Here is a 20,429-nt window from a genome sequence, read left to right on the forward strand (position 1 = left end):
ATTAGCACAGCAGGAGTTTCAGATAAGAGTTCAAAAGGACTTTTATAACCCAACACAGGAAGAGGGAGCAAAAATCTTGCTAAGGTTACAGCAGAGACACAAAGTGCAGGATTTGCATACTTGCTATTTCCTCCTGAATGTTTTGACTATCTTGTTTGCTATACCTCCTCAGTCCCAAAATGGTAATGGTGGCAGAAAGGAATTGATTCTGCCTATCTTGTTCCTCCCTCCACAATGACAACATCATTTTATTTACAAACAGGCAGGGGAGGATTCCCATCATATGTCAAATTGGGTATTTTTACAGGTTTCTATGCAGGTGATTGCGGAATAAGTCACTTGCCCATCAACTCAAGAACTGTGTGAAAAACCCACACCTTAGAAGCAGCAAACTTCTGTCCCACATTTGAAGCTTGCATCATGTGAAGGGCACTATCTGTGGCAGTTACTTAAGTGTGTAGAAATGCTTATTTGTGTGTGATGAAGTCAATAGTGTTGTATTTGTGTAACGTGAAGGGATTTTCTAAGTCAGAAAGTGTGAATTTAGCAAAGTGGAAAGAGGCATTCCAGGAACAGGTCTAATAAAAAAGTAATGAATTAGGCGAGACTTTGGCAAACTTGTGTAGTGACACAACATAGTGTATTGCAGCTGAGTCCATCAGCCTGAAGAGCACATAGTATAGCTAAACCAAATGGCAGTGACGGAGTCATAGCACAATGACTTTGAGCAGACTATGACCAATTAAATCAAGAGTTATTACCTGGAATGTGGAGATGAAAAAGCACCTTTCGGTGGTCTTTGGATGAATTAAGAATAACTGACAATTCATTGCAAAAGCCATGCTCACACCTGAAGGTTGCCTTTCTAGTTACTTAAAACTTGCTGTTCTTCCTGATGTGAAAATAATTCAGGACTGGACCATGGTTCCTCCTAAGACTGGGAGGGTATGACTTGCTAGTGAGGAAGACATTTCCACAGATCTGGAGTGTCCCAGCTTGGCACACTGCAGAAGGACAGCTAATTTATTTTAATTCAATTAGGGCAGAGTGCATATTGGTCATGTATTTCAGATAACATTAGCACTACTATTGTGCTATATTATGTTAATCAAGTATTTACAGTTTGCATCTGATCTTTAGCACCTGTCCTAGACAAAAGAAACATATTAGACAATAATGTAAACATAAATATAATGATAAACTGCCTGTGTATGAAAACTTGTATCTGAGATTGTCAAAAGCTCCTTATTAATGCTAGTTAATAAAGCAAGATGAACACTGTTTTCTGGCATGGTGCTTTAATAATCCAAAGTTTTGTATTGGCTAGTGCAAAAGCATCCACCTGTGATGGTTTGAATGCAGTAGGTACTCAGTAAAGTGTAAGGCTTGCAAATAAATACATGCGTATCTAGAATTCTTCCCCAACAGACACTATATCATTTGAACAACAATACATGGGACATTTTGCCTTGGTATCTTAAGTCTCTGTTTGGTTCACTTTTCCAAGATAAAATAGTTTTATTGTAGCAGCACTTAAAAGAGCAAGGCGGATGTGTGTTGTTGAAGACTTTCATGGCTGGAATCACTGAGTTGCTGTGAGCTTTCCAGGTTGTATGGCCATGTCTCAGAAGCATTCTTTCCCGACATTTCTCCTGCATCTATGGCAAGCATCCTCAGAGGTTGTGAGGTGTGTTGGAAACTAGGCAATTGAGGTTTATATATCTGTGGAATGTTCAAGGTGGGAGAAAGAACTCTTGTCTGTTTGAGGCAAGTGTGAATGGTGCAGTTGGCCACCTTGATTAGCAACTAATAGCCTTTCAGCTTCAAAGTCTGGCTGCTTACTGCCTGGGGAATCCTTTCTTGGGAAGTGTTAGCTGGCCCTGGTTGATTCATATCTGGAATTCCTGTTTTCTGAGTGGTATTCTTTGCTTACTGTCCTGATTTTATTTTATTTTAAATACTGGTAGCCAGATTTTGTTCATTTTTATGGTTTCCTCCTTTCTGTTGAAATTGTCCACATGCTTGTGGATTTCAGTGGCTTCTCTGTATAGTCAGACATGGTGATTGTGAAAGTGGTCCAGCATTTCTGTGTTCTCAAATAATATGCTGTGTCCAGGTTGGTTCATCAAGTGCTCTGCTATGGCTGACTTCTTTGGCTGAATTACTCTGCAGTGCCTTTTATATTCCTTGATTCACGTTTGGGCAATGCTGCGTTTGGTGGTCCCTGTAGACGTGCATGGTATAAGTAGACTCCCACAGAGGTGAGAGGATCACTCTTGTCCTTTGCTGAATGTAACATTTGTTGAATTTTCTTCGTGGGTCTGTAGATAGTTTGTAGGTTGTGTTTCTTCATCAGCTTCCCTATGCGGTCAGTGGAACGGTGTATGGTAAGATGTATGGTAAGAACACTTTTCCTTGGGGTGAATCTTTGTCTTTACTCTTGTGGCTTGTTCTTGGCTTTGCAGCTCTTCTGATGACTGTGGTGGAGGATCCATTGGCCTATAGAGTCCAGATTCTGCCAGAGCTTTAATTGTGCTTCTTTTTCTTTTTTTGATCTGGGTGATGGCTGGAGTTTTTATGCAGATATCTATCAGTGTGTGTAGGTTTTCTATAAACTGTGTGGCCCAATTTTTGATTGGGTTTGCGGATGACTAGGACATCTAGAAATAGCAGTTTTGCTTCATTTTCTTTTTCCATGGTGAATTGGATGTTTGGGTGGATGCTGTTAAGACATTCCAGGAACTTGTTTTATTGTTCTTCTCCATGGCTCCAAATGGTGAAGGTGTCATCCACATATCTGAACTATATAGTGGGCTTTTTTGTTGCTGTTTCCAGGACTTGTTTCTCAATGTAGAAATTTGCTATGACTGAGCGGAGAGCGCTCCCTGTGGCTACTCCATCTTTCTGTTCATAGAATTCATTGTCCCACTGGAAGTAGCTTGTGGTGAGGCGATGGTGAAACAGGGTTGTGATGTCTTTAGGGAAATTCTGGTTGATTAGTACAATGGTGTCTGCTACTGGGACCTTGGTAAATAGAAATACCACATCAAAGCAGATCAGTTTGCCATTGGTGTTGAGCTTGAGGTTGCTGATTTTCTCTATGAAGTGATGTGGCTTTTCTCTGCTGCATCTGAGATTTTTTTTTTCTTCTTACTCTGCTGGATGGAACCTTGGATTGTGCCCCAAAGTCCTTTCCTGGTGGCACTGCCATCTGCATTTCATTCCTTTCCCACAATGATCATACAAATAGTTTCTTCTGTATTTGCAGCATTGCTAACAACCTCGTCTTGCCTAAAAGAAAGTCTTGTAAGCAGAAACAGGTCCTTAATTGTACAAACGTCATTACCATCTGGCAATTCAGGGCAGAAGTTCACTTACAGAACTTATTCCCTATAACAACAACAACCTGGTTTGAAGCACCTACTTGTCTAACAACTTCAACTTTACAGTACAGAAAATAAAAGAAACCCTTTACTGGGGAGATAAATAGATACCTATATGAGCTAAATAAATACCCATATGAGCTAAGGAAGAAGATGGCAAGTGATACTGTGTCAACTACTTGATACAGCATTGTCCATGATCTTTGGTCTTGTGTAATTTCCCTAATCAATAAAAGCGTGCCCAGAGTTCATTGCTTGAATATGGATTGAACATTCAAGTGCATCATTTGTCTGATTCCAGAACTGTGGCATCCATCATTGCACAAATAACTAGAAGAACAAAAGCAAATACAATCACAGCCTGCACATTAATAGAACCTGTCTTTAACATAACCTACCACATGGTACCGCTTGAAAGAAATGGACACTTTGCATTATTTTAGCAATTTCTCCTCTCAGCCGGTTCTATTTTTTATTATGTTGGATAGGAAGTTTCACAATGATTACAATCACATCTTGCCACGGAACCTTGGACATTTTTTTGCTCTGCCTCCCCTTCAGTTTGCTCAATTTCCTTTACAAGAACTAACTAGCTCGGGATATAAAAGAATATATTGAGGCTTTATGCTTTACTCATTTTGAGTGTCTAAAGATATGAGAAGAAAAGAAAAATATTGCATTATCTCTTTCAAAAGTTTGTGAACTGGAGCCATCTAGTTATTTTAATAGGCATAATTCGGTGTCTACTATGCAAAGACATTGAATTTTTTCAAAATTAAATTCAGCAGTAGACCTTATTGTCAAATTTGGCAATTCTAAATCATTCTGAATTGGAGATTCCCAGCTGGGGTCTAAACTGGTCTGTTTTCCAGATCTGAATGTCACTCCTACCCCGTATTGACTGCCATCCCAAATACAAATGTTAAGAATGCTACTTATATATTGCAAGGTATAGGTTTGACTCCTATTGCTATTTCCAACTTGAAGAAACTCACCGAGTCAATGACATTAATCAATGTGCTAGATCACAATTCTATTTCAATAGGTCTGTTTTAGTTGAGACGGTGGGAGGAACTAGTCAATCAAATTCAATCAAATATAGTATTATAACCACTGAATACCAAAAGACATATAATCTCATAACTTCTTTGACTGGGAAGTGCTGAGGCAAAGGCTCTGTTCCTGATACAGATGTATGAAAAGTAATTTGTAACATTGATGTTTATGTCAGCTTGAGACATGGCTGCTGCCTCAGCTTTGGGGCTGAAACAGCAGACTTAACAGTTCTGGTTTAAAATCAACAGCCTATATAAATACTTTCAGCAGGAGATCAAGTAAGCATTTCATTGTAAGCAGCTCATACCATTTCCAAATCTGCATGCACTGCGGTTAATTTTTAATGCCCTTTGAAGCAGGTGTAATTGGCTAAATAATTCCCTGTTTACCAACATCTTCTTTTTTAAGGACTCAGTTTTTCATTAGAGTTGAAAGCCATTCTCTGGAAAGGCAATTGGCTTTCCCTTCACGCACCTTTCCTGGTATTTGTAGATCAGAAGTCTTTTTTTTCCATGTTAGTAAATATATATGCTTATTTTAGCTTCATTTTGATTTATGTGACAGTTAAAGGCCTTTTCCTTTGAGTGTTAAGAAATAGAAATATGAATGTGTAAGGACTGGAAGTACACAGTGGGAAACAGAGCCCCTGTCCTGTATTTTAAAAATTAATTCTGTAATAGAGTTTTAGTTGATGAAACATCTATCTACCATTCAATGATTCCATGCACTTGTCACAACTGCATACTTACCCTTTTTAAAAATCAAAGGTACAGATACCCTGCTCTCCTCTTCTTACAAGACAAGGTATGTCTGCATAAGAATATGTCATATTAGTACAGATTCCAAGATAAAAGTGGGAATGTCTGTTAAAAAGAGAGCAATATAGTGTTGGAGGTCAAATGAGGCTGTGAAGGTGAAGAGCCAAGAGAGAGGAAGCCTGATAGGGCTACAAAGGAGAGTAAGGATAGGCAGCCTATTGAAGATGGGGAAGAAGAGTAGAGACAATTCGAGTTTAAGATCTCCCCTGATAATTATGTAAGAGGAAAAATGTCTAAGCACAGAGACAGCCCTAGAGAGGGCTGTGTGCACTGAACATAAACACAGCAATCTCCAAGCCAAATCTCTAATCATCTTCATCCCCTGTCCATCTGAATTCCAAACATATGTCATCCCCTCTTGTTGTAAGAATTAAGGAGGCACGTGAGGGGGTATCTGGGCCTTAAATACCCTTAAATCTGCCCCTTCACACTCACTAGTCTAGTAATAAGCACCAGATTCCTGGTCTATGACTCTAGAATCCTTCAAATGAGGTGTCTCCTCACAATGTCTTTGTGTCTAATGTCCAAGTTGACATTGGATGTCCATATCAGTAGCACTCCTTTCGGTACACATAGTGTGCATCCACATATGGATCTGAATTGCTAATGTTGTGTTCTAATAAAACTCTTAAAACCTTATTGAGGCACATTATAATGGGGATGGGCAATATGTAGCCCATAGGATATGTTCACTCCGAAATTGTTTTGCCACCCCACTGCACTATCTGCTATCATCATGCCACCACCAAAATCACATTTAAGCAGCACAAATTGCTAAGAAAATCCTCTTCTGTTGCTTTCCCCACATTGTGTGACCCACTATTTCCCTGCAAAGCCTCATTTTCTTTTTTCTTGTTTCTTCAGTCATATCACTTCTTTTCCCCCCTGGCTGTCTGTGATATAAAAATAGATTATAGGAAGCTGCCAGCATATTGGCCACCTGACTCAGAGTAAATTTTCATTGTAATTATACAAATAAAATTAACTAAAAAGATTGCTGAGTATGCATTTCATTATATTTGCTCAGGCTCCCTTTTTACTGTGCTGCTTCTGTTTTGTTCTTTCATGGACTTTCTCCACACAAAAGTATTTTATAACCTCTGCCCAAATCAAATTTATGCAGCTTTCCTCCCATCCTAAACAACTTAGATCATGAGTTCTGTATTTCATCCAGTCTCTTTAAACTTGCCCTGAATATTTTTTGTTTTTTTAATCCATATATGTGATTCCCAGAGTTTGCAACAGGCATCTCTTAAGTCTAGCAAATATGTACTTAGATGGCTTTGGAGTAAACAAAGGTATGTCCCTTTGGATGCTACTGCAAGAAACGTGTAGTAGCATCTTACATAGCATATTTATTCATCTATGCATGCAGAGTTTAATCTAATAAAATGCTTTGCCAGAGCCTAGCTGGGGGTCACTCTTAGACTCCCGCAGGAAGAATAAAAATATGTTTTTTTTCTTTTCAATATGCTAATGGTCATTTCATTGGAACATGTCGAGCAATAAAAAGTTGTTGCCTGCTATCTGAGTGTTTAGCCCAGGCATGGGCAAACTTTGGCCCTCCAGGTGCTTTGGACTACAGCTCCCATAATTTCTAACAGCTGGTAGGCTATTAGGAATTGTGGGAGATGAAGTCCAAAACACCTGGTGGGCTGAAGTTTGTCCATGCCTGGGTTTAGCCAATTGGGCACTGTTATTGCTTTGTACTTTCAGCATGATAAACTGTTCTCTTAGCTACTCAACAGAAATGTATAAATGTATCAAGCATTTATATATCTAGACAGCCCTTTGAGTACCTAGTTATTGACAAAACATTTTCAGCTCCCAACCCTCAAATGACAGTATAAAACCAAATGTGTGTGTTATGTGTGTAAGGGAAATATAGAAATAATGGCTTCATAAAAGAAATCCTAAAATAGAAGTAATCAATGTAGTTCAACTCAGATGTCCTGTTTCCGGGGTTGGTCACGTAGTCGTCTCACTCGTTCAGTCATTTTTGACTCTTCATGACCTCATGGACCAGTCCATGCCAGAGCTCCCTGTCGGCCGTCACCGCCCCCAGTTCCTTCAAGGTCAAGCCAGTTACTTCAAGGATACGGTTCATCCATCTCTCCCTTGATCGTCCTCTCTTCTTTTTTCCTTCCATTTTCTCCAGCATCATGATCTTCTCCAAGCTTTCCTGTCTCCTCATGATGTGGCCAAAATACTTCAACTTTGCCTCTAATATCCTTCCCTTGATTGAGCAGTCGGGCATTATTTCCTGGAGGATGGACTGGTTGGATCTTCTTGCGATCCAAGGCACTCTCAGGATTTTCCTCCAGCACCAAAGTTCAAAAGCGTCTATCTTCCTTCGCTCAGCCTTCCTTATGGTCCACCTCTCGCAGCCATAGGTTACTATGGGGATTACCATTGCTTTCACTATGCGGACCTTCGTTGCCAGTGTGATGTCTCTGCTTTTCAGTATTTTATCGAGGTTGGCCATTGCTCTCCTCCCAAGAAGTAGACGTCTTCTGATTTCCTGGCTGCAGTCTGCATCTGCAGTGATCTTCGCACCTAGAAATATAAAGTCTGTCACTGCCTCCATGTTTTCTCCCTCTATTTGTCAGTTGTCAATCGGTCTGGTTGCCATGATCTTGGTTTTCTTGATGTTTAACTGCAGCCTGGCTTTTGCACTTTCTTCTTTCACCTTTGTGATAAGGCTCCTCAGCAGTTCCTCACTTTCAGCCATCAGAGTGGTATCATCTGCATACCTAGGGTTGTAAATGTTTCTTCCAGAAATTTTAACTCCAGCCTTGGATTCGTCAAGCGCCGCACGTCGCATGATGTGTTCTGCGTACAAGTTGAATAGGTAGGGCGATAGTATACAGCCCTGCTGTACTCCTTTCCCAACCTTGAACCAGCCTGTTGTTCCGTGATCTGTTCTTACTATGGCTACTTGGTCTTTATACAGATTTCTCAGGAGACAGACAAGGTGACTTGGTATCCCCATACCACCAAGCACATGCCACAGTTTGTTATGGTCCACACAGTCGAAGGCTTTAGAATAGTCAATAAAGCAGAAGTAGATGTTTTTCTGAAACTCCCTGGCTTCCTTCATTATCCAGCGGATATTGGCAATTTGTTCTGTTGTTCCTCTGCCTTTTCTAAACCCAGCTTGGACATCTGGCAGCTCTCGCTCCTTGTATTGCTGAAGTCTGCCTTGAAGGATCTTGAGCATAACCTTACTGGCATGTGAAATAAGTGCCACTGTACGGAAGTTTGAACATTCTTTAGCATTTCCCTTTTTTGGTATGGGGATGTAAATTGATTTTTCCCAATCTGATGGCCATTCTTGTGTTTTCCATATTTGCCGGCATATGGCATGCATCACCTTGACAGCATCATCTTTCAAGATTTTAAACAGTTCAGCTCCTGAACTGTTCCCATCGTCTCCTGCTGCCTTGTTGTTAGCAGTGCTTCTTAAGACCCATTTAACCTCACTCCTTAGGATGTCTGGTTCACAGTGTGGCCTAATGATGGGAATGTTGGCCTTTTGTCTGTAATTCTCATCTTGTTTCCTTGCATGAATACATTAACAGCCATATGAGAAACAAACTGAAAACCTCACCAGCCTCCTCCTAAAGATACATCTGTATGAACACAAATCGAACTGTTGCCAAATTATCCCCTTCAATGTATGTAAGGGCTTAGAATCAAACTGTTCCCCTAAATCTCTCATGGGCAATGTTCCCTTTCTTTTCAATTGATTTTCAGGGACATTTCAGTTGAACTCTGAATAGAATGAAAGTCATATGACTACTACCTTAAAAGAATTTTACAGATTTATGATGCACTTTACACAAAGGACGGTAATCTTGGCCAATTCAGAGGCAGCAGATCTTCATAGATTAACTTTCAAGTATCAAATGCTGTACCTATAACCAGTATTGATGTCTTTCTCTTTGAAACAAATTCCCTATGGAGTACTCAGCATAAACTACCATTGTGCTGAGCTTGGGGATGAACTGCCTGTTTCTTTGATAAACCAGACAGCAGTAAAATAGTGCAAATTTGACCTCTTACATGAGATTTGCTTGTAATCAAGCATCTAGTAATTAACTGATTATTTTGTTAAGACGTAATGGACTACAATAACAGTTAGACCTGGAAATTCTCCAAGTCATATTGCTGTTGATGATTTCTCTATTCCAAGTTGAAGCCAGTCTTTCTATTTACCTTAGTCATCTGTTCTTCCCTAACTGGAAAATGTCTTGCCAGATCTCATCCAAGATATACTTCTGAACATTGATCTTTGCAAAAGGAAAAGACTATGAGCATTATAATTTATTGAGGCACAGTAGACACACAGTAGGTACATTTTAGTTATTGGGTGCCAAACTAGAGGCATAGAAAGACTGCCAGCAAATGATTTTTTCCCACAGCTTAAATTTTGTGGTACGTTCTGTAATAATTGCCTAAACTTTTGTTGATTGTGGACAGAAAGCAATATCTAATCAGGCTGGTGAATGCTTAGGATGGTGGGCACACCATGGGAGCATCTTTGTATTAACTAAGGCTTCAGGATTGCTTAGTTTGAGGAGCCTGGACTAAAGCCAGGGGATTTATAAAGCCTGGTAATCCTTTGTCTCATCTGGCAGATATTGATCGTGTATCCTTAGCACTTTTTCTTGGTCTCCAGCATTGGTGCTATTTATGTATATCAACAGCTCCTGTTCTGGGACGGTAGTACAGTGAAGAAACTAATTGGATCTTTGATGCATGAGTCCCAGGTTAAAGTCCCAAGGCCTCGTATAATGCTATTTATTTAAATTCTTTTCATAGAGTTATTTATTTATTTTTATCCTGCTTTTCTCCCACAGGTGGGGCTCAAAGTGGTGAACCATTCTTTAGCCAAATAATATCTCAAAGTGGCTTCCAAATGCATGTACCAAGGCAGTCTCTTCCTTCAAGCTTACCATATAAAATTCACGTCACGTAAAGAAAAATGGGAATAGTAAACTTCTCTAGCCTAGGGACCACATTTGAAGAAGGGAACACCTTCCTCTGCTAGCAGGCATTTGGAGAAGAATAAGGCACATGCTACTGGGGAAGTGTGGATTGGATTCGGGGGGGGGGGGGGTTAAATGCTACTTTAAGTGTATTTGTTATGTTTTAATCTGTTTTTACCTTAACCCACATCGTATTATTTAATTATCTTTTGCATTTTGTACTGTGCTTTTTAAAACTGTGCTTTTTAAAACTATGTGGGATTGTTGTTACCCACCGTGAGTCCCCACTAAGACAAAGGCAGGGTATAAATAAAGTAAGTAAATAAAGTAATAAATTAACAGGTCTGACTTATCTCACATGATTTCTGTGAGTGTTTTTTTTTTAAATAAAATCTTTATCTTTATTAGTTTTAACAAAATATTTAAAAAGAAAGAGAAAAATCTCAAATTGGGAAAAAGAGAATTATATATATATAGTAACCTAAGAGAATTATATATATATAGTAACCTATGGCTCTGATACTAGGAGAAGGGGTCGTAAGACTCCTCGAGAGTCAGACTCTTTTGAGGAGCGTGAAAGGAAACGGCTCCGGGATCTATTTGCAGAACCAACAGATGAGGACTCCTTTGAGGGTTTTACCGAGGGAATGGAGGAAGAAATGGTTAGCTCGGAGGAGGATGACATGGAATGGACTCATGTAAGAGAGGATTTGGGTGTCACCGGCAATCAAAGCATGGGAGGCGATTGGCGGGTTGCAGGATCAGACCCATGGACGGGCTGGAGGGATGGAGCGGGATCCACAGCTGGGGATGCTGTGGGGCGTAGTCAAAGGCGTTGTAGCTCTGATGAGGATGATGATGGGACACCTGGAATTGGGATGGCAGCTGATAGCGATGATGAAGTTTGAACTGGGATAAAATGGGGTTTAGGATCAATGGCTAATTGCGTTGGGCAAGGTAATCTGGACGAACGCTTGGGCTCTTGTTGGGGAACTTCCTGAAGACGGGTGTGATTCGTTTGCTGGATACGTAAGTTACCAAGGACACTGGGCATAGACGGCGGGAGGAACTGTGTGGGCTTTTTCTGTGCAACTTGTGTTTAATCTTGATAGCTTGGACCTCCGTCGTCTTTTTGACGGACATTAACTACCTACACTGGATTGACGAATGGACTGATTGACCTCGACCTCGGATTACTCCTTCTGTGGCTATCGGTGACACTTGTGGAATTCTAGACGTCTACACTTGGCTTCGACCTCGGACCGGATTGGGACCCTGCTGACTGCCGTTACCCTGATTGATGTGCCTGGACCCGGATATCGCTTGTTGCACGGAGGAGTAAACAGTCTGATTTACTCAGCTCTAGTTTTTGAGTAGCAGAGAAGAATCTGCTGCCAGTTTATTGTTTTCATTCGGACCTCTGTTAATCCTCTTTTGTTTGCCTTATTTGCCTGGCTGAAGTAAGCACTTTTGATTTAACCCGGATTAAACTTCTGTTTAATCCGGCTTATTCTTTTGAACTGTTTTAGCTCAAATGGAGCAGTTTTCTGTTACTTATCACACTGAAGTCAAGTGTTTGCCCTGTTTTTTGTTTATTACAGGCATTCTTAGTTCTGTAACCTCAATAAACTGTGTTTTACTCTATTTGGTGGCGTTCTGTCTATGACATCTAGTGCAAGGAAGAGGACTTTTTTCTGGTGGTTTTGTTCATAATATTCTATTAGGTCAATTATAGTTCTTACATTACTACTTTGGTGTCTTTTGGGGAGGAATCCCACTTGTTCCTCCTTTATCCAATGTGTTAGGAAACTTTTTAGGCACTCAGCGATTATATTACTGAACATCTTATAATCTACATTTAGTAGAGATATTGGTCTGTAGTTTCTCATTTTTTCCTTATCTGAATTTTCTTTATGAATTACGCATATTGTTGCCTATTTCCATGTTTCTGGCATTTCTGGGTTTCTCTCAGTTTATTAATTACTCTTTTTAGATAGGGGGTTAATTCTTTTTGATAGGTTTTGTAGTATGCTGCCGATATTCCATCCAGTCCTGGTGTTTTGTTTACTTTTAAATTTTGTATTTCTTTTTGAATTTCTTGTTCTGTTATTTCCTTATTTAGAGCTTCCCTTTGGTTTTCTGATATTTTTGTAGTTTCTCTTTACATATATATTGTATTGATTTCTGTGAGTGTTAAGTAGTAGAGCCATGCAGTCCAAGTTGTCCTGAACCAAGAAAATAACATTTATTAAAAAGGTATTCATCCAGCTGCTGCAAAGTCATAACAGGAAAAGTAGTTGTCTGGGTTTCAAAATTTATTTTCCCAGCCAGTTATTTGCAGCAATCCCTTGGGTGTGCATTTACCTAAAACTCCAAGGCACCAGCGCAGAAGATTAATACTGTCTATTTTACTCATACATTGATGCTCACAGTATATTCTGCAGTTGTTACACATGGGAGACAGTCTTTTGGTGGCTGCTTCCAGACTGTGGAACCCCTTTCCAAGGGAGACCAGGATGGCACCATCCCTGCTGGCCTTCCGCAAGCAGATCAAGACTTTTTTTTTCTGCAGGCAGGAATTTGGAAAAGGATAAGGGACATGTTGCTGGGAGGTTGTGGATAGGATTGGGGGGGGGGGCACTGGGTGTTTTAAAATTCATATTGTGTTTATTATATTTCAACTTTATATTAAATCTAACACAATTATCATTTAGTTTAAATATGGGCAACTTTAGGGTTTAAATATGGGCAACTTTACTATATGTTATTGATCAATATCTGTGTGAGCTACAACAAAATTAAAGAGCGTGAACATAAACTTGAACTTGCCCTTAAACTTGAACTTGAACTTACACATGACTCTGTTCATCAATACCATTGAGGCCTTGACCCTCCAAGGCCAACTCCTCCCCCAACAAATGGGGCAACACCACACTCCCCGAACGCAACCCCTTGTTGTGCCTACTGGGACAATCTGATAATCAAGTGTGCCAGCGAGCCTATCTATGGACCCGTCTTCGGGCCTCATCCATTTGCTTATTAGTTCCACCACCCAGCCATGTGTGGCGTGGCATGATTGCGGACAAAATCATTCTTGTCTGAGGCCGAGCCTCCTTTAATTTCTGGAAATCAGCCAGCGCCTGCTCACTAAGTGTCTTTCCCTTCAAAAGTCCAAGGTCATTGCCTTCCAAGTGGATGATGAGCACGTCAGGTGGGTTGTCTCTGCTTCCTGCTGAAAACCAGAGAGGCAGCTGGCCCTCCCATCACAGGCCTCTCCGACTTCTCCATTTCACTGCCACCTCTGTAGCTAGACCAAGGTGCTGACCAAAGGAATTTATGCAGCCATATTACTTGGCCCAGAAATTGTAACTGTGTCCAGAAATAAGAATGCACCACCTCAGCCATGGCTGCTCTGCATCTGCAATGAAAATACCTGTATTAATACAACGAAGTAGGCCTGACATAGGTCCTGTATGCCACTGACTTCCACCTTCCCATTACCTTCATTTGTGCCGCATCGTACCCCAATGCTGCCACCATGGATGCTGCTCCAATTCGAAAAGAGTGTGCCCCAAATTTGTGCCCCCAAATACCAATTGCTTCCAAAGCCTTGGATGTCCTGGTCCAGAACTGATACTTGGTAAGGGGAAGGCCATCCCGGTGAACAAATACAGGGCCCAGCATGTCACCCCTGGCATGCAAGTATGTTGCCATAGCCCTCACCGGGCATTACTCTGGATTGCTACATGCCAATAGCTTGAGAATGCGTCCCATCCCCCTTTGCTCAGTCTTTGACTTTCTAGCAACAATTTGTAAATCTGATGCAGTCAACATGATGTCTGACAGCGTCAGTATTTGACCTGTCCCCCTTTGAACCAGTCACTAACTCGCTGACTCGCAGCACCCCAAAGAAGGCCATGAGGGCAGCCGCATGCGATAACAAGGCCTCAAAGGAGATGAGCATACTGCTAGCCAGACCTTTAGCATGCCTGAAGAAATAGGCCTTCTGTCATCCTGGGGCTTGCCAACCACCCCTCCAAACATTTTCAAACATGGAAATCCTCCGTGGCATTGGGCAACCCTGGGCTCTGAACCAGAATACCAATGCGGACATCTTGGCCCAAATGGAATGGGGCGCTAAGCCCGATCTCCAAAGTATGACACAAAATTTGATGTTCTGGTGGAACTAGCACGATCTCACCCAAATTGTAATCCTTCCTAAAATCCTCGAACTCACAGACTGCTGCACTGTAGGCTGTCTTGGAAGCTGGCACCAGAGCCAAACCCATCCCCTGGCTAACTCTTCTTTCCAACCTGCCAAAGATGGTCTGACACAGCCTTTGGCATTGCATCTGCATCTGGTGTGAGTTGCCTGAAGCGCTCCATCTGCATAGGGGACAAAGCATCAGCCAAAGCATTATTTGCACCAGCAATGTGGAATGCCTTAAACAATAGGTTGTTATTCAGGCAATGAAGGGTAAAATAATGTAATGCCCTCATAATCCTGGATGACTTTGAGGTCAGTGAGTTAATAACCTGAACTGTGGCCATGTTGTCACATCAGAAATGAACTGTGGAGTTAGCAAACTCAGGTGCCGATATTGTTACTGCCACCAAAATGGGAAAGAATTCCAAGAATATAAGATCCGCAGTAATGCCCTTGTCAAGCCAGTAAGGCAGCCATCGGTCTGCACACCAGTGTCTGCTAAAGTATACTCCGAAGCCAATTGGCCCTGATGAATCTGATGCGACTTGGAGGGCATTACCTAAAAGCAATTCCTGCCTCCAAAAGGATATTCCATTAAAACCCCCCAAGAATTGCTAGCCCTGCCCACAAGTAGTCCCGGCCAGAACTATTTTGTCTCTCTCTTCACTGGGAGGGAGCAAAGCACTTCCCAGCCCCCATGCTGGGGGCCAGAAAGGGAATTAATCCTCCTGCATGCTGCTTAGTGCTTAATATAGACACCAAGAATTCCAGCATTTAAGATCTAAGCACTCAAAACCCTAGGCCTAGGTAGATCAATTGACAATCAACTTTTGACATCCTTGGTAATGAAGCTTTATTGGGAGTTAACAAAATGGCCAAAATGAACTAAATACAATGGATGAACTAGCAGACATCTTGAACAACTGAAGTAAAACATCAGTAAAATGAATCTGTTTATTTGATTCTTCCATGTGGTTAGGTAGATGCTGTCAACCCAGACATTGCCAGAAAATTCATCAAAAGAAGTGAAACAAAGAAAATCAAGAATTCTTCTAAAGGTCTACTTTGTTTATGCCAAATGAAATTCTCACAGGGTTTTTTCCAATTGATTTGGTCAATGAACTGAATGGTTTCATTCAATTTCTTTACCAAAAAAGAGGAATCTAAATAAATAATAGAACAGAACTTATTAACATAAATTTTGCCTGGCTTACATGTTACTTGAGAGTGATGGTAAAGGTAACTGCTAATGCCATGACAACATAATATTGTTATACCATTGGGAGGTGGGAAAGGGAAGCAATTATCTCTTTCATGACATGTTTCTCCTGCGTTCTCTCTGAATACCATTTGCTTGCTATCGTTTCTCAATACTTTTTTGTGTTAAAAATTCCTCAGAACATTTCGATAGAATTTTTTTTCCATCTCCATTTTTATAAAGGTTAATACTTTTTAGATGTAGCTACTAATGAAAAACTGAAAAGTAACAAGTATGAAAATGGTTTACCAAAACTGTAATAGTAATTGTAATAAATGATTTTGGAAGGTTTGTTATTATTTTCATCATTAGAAGAATAGACTCCCATCACCAAATGGACATGGTATTACAAACCTAGCACTAATACTTCTACTGGAATGCATTTAAAACTTGTTTGGAGTATTGTCTTTGACATTCTGGATTCTTATCCAAGATGCTTCCACCATCAATTTATTCTTGCTGTGACTAACCATTGGATTTACTCCTACAGCTCTTAAAAACTGTATGACTTTTGGTGCATCTACACTGTAGAATTAATGAAGTTTGATACTACTTAAATAGACATTGGTCATTTTTATGGAATCCTGGGGTTTGTAATTTGGCACGACACCAGAACTCTTTGGCAGAGAAGGCTGAAGACCTTGTAAAGCTAAAAGATCTTTGAATATTGGCACTTCACAGTTAAAATAGTGGCAAAATTTATTAATTCTATAGAGTAGATGCAACCTTTGTTAAGCAAAATGCTTGTGTACAATGTAAAACACATACATTTTGACACTAAAGTAGGAACACCTGGTGTGTTGGATTATAATTTCACAGATGGCAGATTTCACCTCACTGATACATGCTTATGATGTATGCACAGAGTCCTTGAAGGTACTTGAGAATATTCAGAAGGTATTGAAAAAGATCATTACTTCCCTTTCCTATCTCCCAATGGCATAAAAGAATTTGGGATGGGGAAAAGAAGCAATAACTAGAGCCTTTAAGATCGTTGGATGTCTCTCCCGCCCCCTTTGCATGGGGTGCATGAGGTGGAAAGTTAGTTGAGGACTTCCAGATTTTTAGCTGCCCTCGTGTTGGGTGCATAAGAGTAAGGCAGCTGAGGATACTGAAATCCTTCTCTGCCTTTACTGGAAGGGGGGGGGGGGGGCAGAATGGTGGCTATAGCTTGGCCCTCCCAGAAAGTAGTCCTGTCTGGACTACTTTCTGATGGCCTCTTCCACGGGGAGGCAGCAAATTGCTCCCCCCCCCCCAGTTGCACAGGGGTAGGGAAGTCCGTTCTCCCCATTCTTCTAATGTCACATGAGGCTGTAGCATTCCAGATTATTGAATGCTTTCTGCCTGTCATCCTGTTGTCATGCTGGGGAACTGTCTTCACTACCAGAAGATCATCTTCCAATAGTTTTTCCTCTTTGAAAGCAGCACAGTGTCGCACCTCAGGCTAAGTTCACCTTGCTAGGATACCCAGTCAACACACAAATAGTCTTTTAAAGTCTTTATTAAAGCAAAGCAGTATATGGATGAAGCAAGCAATCAAAAGATAATTCAAAGTTATAAAGAAAATGTCCAAAGGTAGCAGGGAATCAATAATGCATAAATGTCCATCAGTTCAAAAGGCAAGGTCCATTGGTTCAAAAGGCAAAGTAATAGCAATAATCCATAAGGCACAGAGTTAGTCCATGAAATCCAAAGCACAAGGTCTTAATCCATAGAATCCAAAGCATGAAGTTCAGAGCACAAAGTCTTAGTCCACAGGATCCAAAACACAAGGTCCAAAAGCAAGAAACAGGGTCCAAGAATGCAAGAAATCCCAGAGGCAAAGTGTAGTCCTTAGAAAGCACAAAACAAGGCCCTAGACTCCAAGACGCTGGCAAGGGAAACATGCACAAGGATGAAGCGATGAATTGCTCTGACAAAGGGCATGGTCTGCACAGGCTTCTTTTAATAGCCCAAGAAGAAACCCAAGAAGGCGTTTCTTTTGCCACAGCTTGATTCTTTCAAAAGCTGTCTTTTGCGCGCCAAACGATCACTTCTGCGGAGCTCAGAGCCCCGCCAAGACAAACGGTCTTGCCTGGACAGCTCAGGGTCACTGTTATCTCGCACCTGGTCTTCAGTTGCCCCGACTCCGTCATTATTTGTTAGTTCTCCAGTTACCTCCTCATTATTTCTCACAACTGTCGAATCCTCCTCAAAAACTCCCAAAGGAAGAATGTCAGCTTGACCGTTATCTGACTCTTCTGGGGCCAGCAGGTCATCTTGCTCAAAGTGAAACTGCATGTCTCTAACAGGAGGCTCAGACTGCTGCAAAATCCCCAAACCAGAATCCTCTTCTGTTCCATCTTGGAAACCAAAATCCCCTTCAGTGTCATCATCTTGAACATGGCCGTGGCCAGCCTGTGGCTGGGATACAACACACAGATTTCTAAGGCATCTGGAAGCTTGAAAAAAAAATATTGTCCCTCATGGTAATGAATAATTTAAAATAACATATGCCTAGTTGGAAGTTGCAATAAATAGTATCTGGAGTGCTGCACAGTTCCTGCATCTACGTTGTAGTAAAATCCTATAAAATTTAATTCAAGTTTGAGCTTGCTTAATTTTATATTTCTTCTCTTCAGAAACCATTTTGATTGCTACCTTAAACTTGGGAATGTTAATATTGTACTTCATTAATTTCTTGCAATTCACTTTGGGAGGCCCTAATCCTTAAAGAAGCTAGAGAAAATGATGATGATGATGATGATGATGATGATGATGATGATGATGATGATGATGATCATCATCATCATCATCATTATTTAGGTTCTGTTATGGCTTTTCTCATTTTAATATTATTATTATTATTATTATTATTATTATTATTATTATTATTATTATGCTGCATTAAAAAATTAAAGCCTTGTAGCTTCAATTACAAAAAAGTTCAGCCACATCTGAATTAATTAAAGAAAGAGACCCAAACTATCCAGCTATTTGACTTCGAGTTCTGACAAAGAAAACCAAAAGCAACAGAAATTGGCAGTTCTTTCTTGAAATATATATATCATGACTTCTTCTCATCCTGATTTCTTTCATTAGATTGATAGTATCTTTGACTTCTGGTTTTTGAAGTCATTTTGGCATTAATATGCTACTACAGCAGGCATTCGGTGCTATGTCAAAGATGCTGAAGAAGGCTTTTCCATCAAACAATAACTGTCATTCTAGGTTTATGGAACTGTTTGTAATCCTTTACTTAAAAGCATCTGTTCCATTCTTTGTATATTCACCTTATGTAACACATACACCTGAGCTCATACAATGCATACACTTCATGCAATACAAAACGAATGAATGTATTATTTCATTCAAGGCAATAAGAGAGAAAATTCACTCAATAAATACAATTAAAAGTACATAACTAATTTTAAAACAAAAAAACAGGTGCTATGATTATCTTACTAACATTATTTTTTGTCTTCTTGTAGAATAGAAAAGTTGGTATATGATTATAATTACAAAATGGCATTTTTTTTCCCAGGGTAGCTGACTTTTTCATATATTTAATAAAGGGAACAAGTATTTTCACTAGCTAATTAGAACTTCTGGGAAATTTATAAATAAGTAAATATGAAACAAATTCCCATGTGGCAATGAAAAGTGATCCTTTAATTACAGCTAAATAGTTGACATTATAACATAATGCATCCCTTGAACAAGACGTTGGTAGAATTTCAAATGTCTCAAGAATGTGATGAAGTTACATTACCACCATCATCCACTTAAAATTTAACATTGCCAAATAGATGGTTATTTTAGTCTTTGTTTATGCAAAGGAATAAAATAACACCTTCAACTGTAGGTCCATGTGTCTGTATGCACATGTTTTCTAACCTGTTAAGCAATAAATTGAAAACATTAAGTATTATAATATCAATATTCCATCAAGTAGCAAAGTTTTTTGTGAATTGTCACTTTTTTTTTTTTGGATTCCCACTTCTCCATCCTTCACTGAACTCTAGAAATTAGAATGAAAAAAATAAAATAAAATAAATGTTTTGGTGTTCTTACCTCTAGCAGAAAGAGGTTGAAGCTAGTACAGTGGTTCTCAACCTGTGGGTCCCCAGATGTTTTGCCCTACAATTCCCAGAAATCCCAGTCAGTTTACCAGCTATTAGTATTTCTAGGCATTGAAGGCCAAAACATCTGGGGACCCACAGCTTGAGAACCACTGAGCTAGTAGATCCTGATGACAATCTCCTTTCAATGGGAGTCCAGCATTTATATATTGTCATCTGAGATCTATGAAGCCTTCATTGGGCTGATATGGCATGGCAGAAATACAAATCAGTAAAAATTATATTTCATTTCATTTTGTGTAAGACAGCAAAAAAAGCATAACATTTTTTCATGTTTGATATACAGTGTTCCCTCGCTTATTGCGGGGGTTACGTTCCAGGACCACCTGCAATAAGTGAAAATCCGTGAAGTAGATATAGACACTATATTTATTTTAATATTTATACATTAGTTTAGTAGTTATACACTATTTTAAGTCTGTATCAACCAATCGTGTGTTGATAAATTGCCTCCTTCTCCTCCTGTTGCTGCTTTTCTCTCCCTTCGGCTTCTCCTTCCTCCCTTCCTTAGGCTGTAAATTGTAATTTTTAATTATTTATAATATTCTTTTAGAGTTTATTGAAAAACTGTGAAATAGCAAATCCGCGAAAAGTG

The 20,429-nt window shown here is 39.9% G+C and overlaps 1 long non-coding RNA gene across 1 annotated transcript; it reads left to right on the forward strand.

The window, feature by feature from the left end:
- Positions 1–10,633: 10,633 nt before the first annotated feature.
- LOC134295413 (uncharacterized) lies at positions 10,634–11,892 on the forward strand. Its single transcript, XR_010001972.1, has 2 exons — positions 10,634–11,277; positions 11,361–11,892. It is a non-coding gene; the product is annotated as an uncharacterized LOC134295413 (long non-coding RNA).
- The last annotated feature ends 8,537 nt before the right edge of the window (positions 11,893–20,429 follow it).

This window comes from Anolis carolinensis, chromosome 1 (genome assembly GCF_035594765.1).
Source record: "Anolis carolinensis isolate JA03-04 chromosome 1, rAnoCar3.1.pri, whole genome shotgun sequence".
NCBI classification, from domain to species: Eukaryota; Metazoa; Chordata; class Lepidosauria; order Squamata; family Dactyloidae; genus Anolis; species Anolis carolinensis.